The sequence below is a fragment of the Rhipicephalus sanguineus genome, chromosome 7, assembly GCF_013339695.2.
Source record: "Rhipicephalus sanguineus isolate Rsan-2018 chromosome 7, BIME_Rsan_1.4, whole genome shotgun sequence".
NCBI lineage: Eukaryota > Metazoa > Arthropoda > Arachnida > Ixodida > Ixodidae > Rhipicephalus > Rhipicephalus sanguineus.
Genome location: NC_051182.1, coordinates 95,266,297 through 95,272,554, shown reverse-complemented (window position 1 = coordinate 95,272,554; position 6,258 = coordinate 95,266,297).

The window sequence follows — 6,258 nt, the reverse complement described above, 5'->3', positions numbered from 1 at the left end:
AATAAATATAGCCAACGATTCGCTATATTCCATCTTTTTTTCCACTGTCTTCTTCGTCGTCGTCTACTTCGTTAAACTTGAAGCCAGGAATAACAAATATATAAGGCCCCCAAACACCACCACTGTCACCAGAGCCATGGTCGAGAGCACAGAGTGCCTGCTTGGCATTGGCTCTGCAGGTGGTGGGTGGCAGCGAAGAATTACACCCACCACCGGTGGCATCTGCCGCCCAGGTTGGCACCATCGCTTCCGCTTGAAAAGCGAGGGTCAGGGCAGGAACCTTGCCCGCTGGCTAAGCTGTTAGTGCTTGGTTGATGATGACAGCCAGCATTAACCAAGTAAGCTTGGCTGGCGGGACCGGTTCCAAGACAGTGCCACTTTTTTTTTTTGCCTTGGCATGAGTATTTTGTTTGTTTCCTCGATATTGAGTATGGGTTTGTTAGTACGCGGATCGAGTCCATTTAATAAACGAACAGCAATCGCTCGGCGGCTTCACAACACGTGTAGTGGGTACGTGCGATAAGGGATGTTTAATCACAACAGTGGGTCTTTGCATGGTGGTGTTATACGACGGTGCCCTTTGCGATCTACAGCCAGAGAGGGGCAACAACGTTGGTTTTACCTGCCTACACCATTGAAAGCAATCTGTCGCTGTGAACCATTGTCTCTGATGCACGTTCCTCTCGTCACGACGCTGCTTCGTTCTGGAAGGCTGTCAGTGCACCCTTCTTCGATGAGCGACGGTTCGTCTTTCTAATACGCTACATGAGGACATGATACGTCGGCTCAGCTACGTAATGGCGGTAAGAACGTATCGTGCAAGCGGGAATGCATTGCTTTTTTGCTTAAGAGCTAGAGTTGAGTTCAGCGCGGGCTCTTGATAGCTGTGTAAACGCATTGTGCAGGATTGAACCTTGTCTGGAAATTCACGGGCGCACTCAGCGGCGATCTGAAGGCGGTATGAAAAGCAACAGAACGAGCCGTCGCTTTGGCCGGCGAGCTTACCTTCAAGAAAAAGGCCTATTATGACACAGCAACTCATCTTTCACACCGTTTGAAAGATGCTGTGCTGATGGGAATATCAGCACTCAAAGTACTGATGCTCTCCTGTGTGGCCCGAAGTTTCCGAACTCCACGATATGTAAAATGGCAATCCCTATTGACACAGAGAAGCACAGTATACCATGAACTCGTAGTACATATGTAGCTTCTCCGTACGCAGAACTAGCTTCCTACCTGAAGGCACATGTTTTCGGAAGAAAGCTTCCTGAAAGGCAACGACTTACAGCGGTATAGATGGAAGCGGGACCGTCAGCCCACAGCAGAGCTACGTTACCGGCAGTGTTCGTCTAAGAATACGCCTTACTCCGCGGATGTCATGTAGCGTGGTTAGTGGTGTTCATCGGTGAACTGGCGGCACCCACTCGAAGTGATTGCGTTAGAGTGATTCATAAAACTGCCATAGTGAGGTCCCACTCCGTGAATTTGGGCGGCGAGCAAGCGAATTGTTGCGACCCTCTCATACATTGCCAGCTGAATGTCTGTATACGTTAACCAAGTCGACTTTCACACACTCCAAGACAGCGGTTTTACCAGGGGGAGTTCATGCTTGCGTTTAAAAGAGTATGACGTTACATATTGTGACCCCAGCGTTTGGAAACGAAATCAGAGCCATCAATTGATATGTGTCCGCTTTCGTTTGTGCAATGAGGCATCATGGCAGTTAAGGCAGCTAGTACATGAAAGACTTCATTGCTGAACATCGCGTTGTTGTTCTTTGACGAAGCGCCTCTTGCGTGACGCTCCGTCTTTCTCCTTCGCTTTGCCTCTGGGCGGCGCTGCTTCTGGAGACACACTGAGTACTGTCCCCCGTTTCAAAACGGCAGGCCACCGCATCATCATCATCATCATCATCATCATCATCATCATCAATCCACGAGAGCCATTTGACAAATGGGGCATTTACGCTTGCGTATAAAACTCGCACGGTCCCTCATGCATTTGCCGATGACTAACCTTCGGCTGCCAGCGCCATCCAGGGCGGAGCCTCCAGGCTGACTTAGGGGCCTACTGGCTCCGGATCGGCCTCCTCAGGATATTCTGAATAAAGTCATTCTCACTCACTCAAGACAAAAGCCATACCGTGTGGCTCTTTTATCGTGCACTTCATATCACTTACGAGGTTCATTAGTGAACTCTCAATAAGGCCAGTTTCCGTAATCAAGCTTCTCTGAATAAAGGCGACTAATTAGCGCAGTGCTTCCGTAATTAGCTTTATCACCATATTATTAACTTGGGCTAATAAAACGGCTGTTGCACCAGCGGATTGTCTCCTTACTTTCGTTGTCATCATCTCGGTTTCACGCTTTCTCCAAGTGGAAGTGAGGGTCACGCGAATGGCGCCTTCTTTTATTAAATGCGAAGCATTTCTTAGCGAACCTCAGGCACTTTAGGCCTATCTATCTATCTATCTATCTATCTATCTATCTATCTATCACTCTAGCCGCCTACGTCTGGGCGCCCTCCTGGTCGCCTCCATAAGTCCTAATATACCAAAATTGGCATAGCAGCGGATCAGTGTATGGTGAACGCGATTCAATGGTCATGGCATGAATAACGCAAAATACCTGTCGCGTACGTCATGAAACCCTTTCTCTCAGTCACGGGTGGCACATACCCGCATACCAGAGTTTATGTTATGCGAGTATGTGCCACAGGTGATATAAAGTCTCAACCGACACAGTAAATGCTAACACACACATAGAGACGCAAGGAAAGTGATAATAATAATAATTGTTTGGGCTTTAATTTTGACCATCCGGTATTCTTTAACGTGCACCGAGAGCGCACAGTACACGGGCATCTAGCATTTTGCATCCATCGAAATGCGACCGCCGCGGTCGGGATCGAACCCGCGACCTTCGGGTCAGCAGCCGAGCACCGTAACCGCTACACTACCGTGGCGGACACAAGGAAAGTGAGGGAGATGAAGACAGAACACCCCTGGAAGACGCTCAACTACCATGCGCTCGTTCACGTGGTCCGCAATGTGGACCACGTCGATTACGCAAAAACCGGGGTCAATGCTTCCTACAATAAATCTGCCGAGAGAACCAGGCCTCTCATCATTACCGGTGACTTCAACATTGATTTATCAACACCCAACAACGCCTGGCTTTTATACTGCATGAAAGGCGGCTTGAATGTGGACAGGCCATCTAAAGACCTCGCTGCCACGTGCAGGACAGGAGGCGTCATAGATCATTTCATCGTAATACGCATCCAGGATTTCCACCAGCTGTGCTATACCTCGCACTTCACTACACTTAGACCGCGATCACGAACGGATCCGGTTAACAAGTCCGTTCCACCTGCTGGCGCTCACTGATCACGGTGATGATGACATTGTTCGAGATCTGTCAAGAACCCCTTCTACACATACACACAGGTTCGTGAAACGTGCGTGCGTTCCCGTCATAACAGATAAGTATAAGCACAACTACTGTAACGCCACTGTATTAACTGCAACTGTGACTGTAACGTACGTGCAGTGCACCTGCGTGTGCCACTCGGCTGCGTACCATATATCTAGGGAAACTTCCCTGAATGAAGCTTAGTTGCGAGTAACGCCTGTCCTGTGCATTTGTATTTCTTCTTTGGGCTGTTCAGATTCGCGCTATCTAGTATTGAAGAATATAAGCACTTCATATCAGCTCACCGCGTCTGTTGTTGGTAACACCAGTGTTGCTGATGGCATCGTTACGCAACTGTAAACAACTGGTTATATAATACATATGCTACTCTTCAGCATGAGTGTGTTTATACCACTTCCACATTTCTCTAGCGTCATTCCGTAACGCTTCGCTCAACACGAAAAATTATGCCACAGTCACCATCCCGCGCATGCTTCGTATAACATCGATTCCCACAGTACGTGGGACCTGCCGAATTTTTTTTTAATTATGTGAACGGATCAGACGAAGTAGAAGCGCAGCTGGCGCACCTGGAGCTGTGTGGCTCGTTTTTTTAAAAAGCAAAACCCTTCGATCTCATTGTTTCATGGCCGCGTACTGAAGTTCCGGAATTGTCACATAAGCGTGCACTCTGCGCGACCACTAGCGTCTTTGCGGCGTTCACGTGAGTGAAAAAAAAAAAACAATGTCGCCGCAAGAGCGAAGCAACGAATGCGATGGAAAAAATTGGAATGTTATGCGAAGTAAGGCTAGCAGCTAACTCTTGCGGGTCTGATCTCGCGTAAATCTACAAAACGCTGGTTAAAGCGAATGCAGCCGCTCCAGGGATCGAAGCGGTTTTTTTTTTGTTTTCTGTCGTAAGCGCTGAGAGCACACCACGTATACAAGCCGTCTAGAGATGTTCATCGACATAGTGCTCGTGACAGCTCCCTTCTGATCAAAGTTCGCAGTTGCTGCTCAAGCGACGCAGCCCCCTCCCCTCCCCAGCGGCGCCCCTTCACGCACCTTCATTAGGCGTTTCCTCCCTGCTTTACGAGCCATCGATGCCAGGTGTCGCACGCGGTACGATGTTATTGCATGTACCCTCCGTGCGACGGAGACGGCCGGCTCTCTTCATCTCTGCTTTAGCCCCGCTCGACCCAGCGCTCGCGCGCTTTTGCTAGCACGCAGATTTGCGATGCGCGGAGCGATGTTATCGATTTGGGCTTTAGACGAAGCATGACGGCAGTGGCAAAAACCCGCATAGAGTGTCCAGATAATTGCTATCGCAATAAAACGAAAACAAGTAGTTCATGCCAGGTAAGCCGGTAGCATCGCGGTAGCATGATGCTCCTAGGTTCGGCGCATTAGCCGAAGGATAGAGGTCAGTGTAGTTATTCATTAGATCAGGCACAGTCTATGGAGCCCAGTGTGGCACGGAAGTTGCATGTTCAGCTGCAAGTTCCGGGAAGATGTCCATATTTTGATATGACGAGCAGGTCCTCGACGTTATCATTATGTCCGTAGAACTGCCGGCTGGGCCAGTGACAGCTTCTGATACAGCACAGCGTCGAGTGAGCAATTCCTGGGACTTCGACTGTGTCGGTGAGAAAACAGGGGCAGAGCGCATCCCTATAGGAGTTGCTGTCGGACTTGGAATTCATTCCAATTTAGCTAGATGTCTAGACAAAAGCAGCCCCTAGCCTAAAACAAAATATTACATTTTTTGTAACGACACCAGGCGCCAATCACTGCTAGATATCTGTTGGTGACTGTGCGTGTCTGGTTATTTCTTTAGCCGCGCGCATCGAAATAAAATTTCAGCTGCTAGTACAGCGACGTCCTTGTCTGTCGTCTTTTTGTCCCTCGTTTCAAGTTCCGCTGCTCAAACCAGTGTTAGTATAGAAATAGTTCGCCGTAAGTACGCTAGAAGATACGTGCTTGGTGGCCGAGTGGATAAACGCATCGCGCCACGGATCGAGGGGTCGCAGGTTTGAATCCCCGGTCCCACTCGAACCGAAGATTTTTTGTTATTTCTTTGTTTGCATATACTTCGAATTTTCGCTCACGGACAACGCTGACTTTTCGCTAACACTTAAAGACGCCGCCGCCAACGCCGGCACTGGAATTTCTGCGAAACGAGTTCTTAAACGCTATCGCGTTAACAAATACAGCGCGTAGCAGACGCCCCTCGCTTTCCGCGCGCTTCCCGAGCGCAGCGAGCCCACGGGTCCAACGGGTCCTAAAGTCCCTGAACGGGTCCGGCGCAGCAACGGCGCGGCGCGGCAGTTCAGCGCAAAAGGCCACGTCCCGTCCTCTTCCTGTGAGCCCTGTCTTAACAGCGCTATGCCTTCAATGAAACTAGCAGGACTATTTCTTTAGTCGAGAAGGCTATCGGCTGTCGCGCTTCGGTCGTCTGGGCGAGGCCTCTCCGGACTCCTTAAGTATTATCCGACTTATAGGCGGATCGATGTACGTATTAATGTAAACCGAGTGCATTAAGCGTGCGTTACTTAGGCTCACAAGGCACGTCGGCTACACTGTGATGTCCAAAACGTAGCTTGTAGTCCGGCGCGACGTTGGCACTCACGTTCGAGCACCGACATCCGTTCAATCGAGGAGAGATGCACGCTGCAGCCCGCTGAAACGCACATCATAAGCAGCGTTCATTGGCGCGTTCCTGGGGAATCGAGCAACGCTAGTGGGCGGAGTCATAGATGGCCAACGTTGGGCTACACCGGCCGATACTTAACGAACATTAGCCAGTGATATAGCCATCATAAGCCAGGATGAGTAGCTTCACATC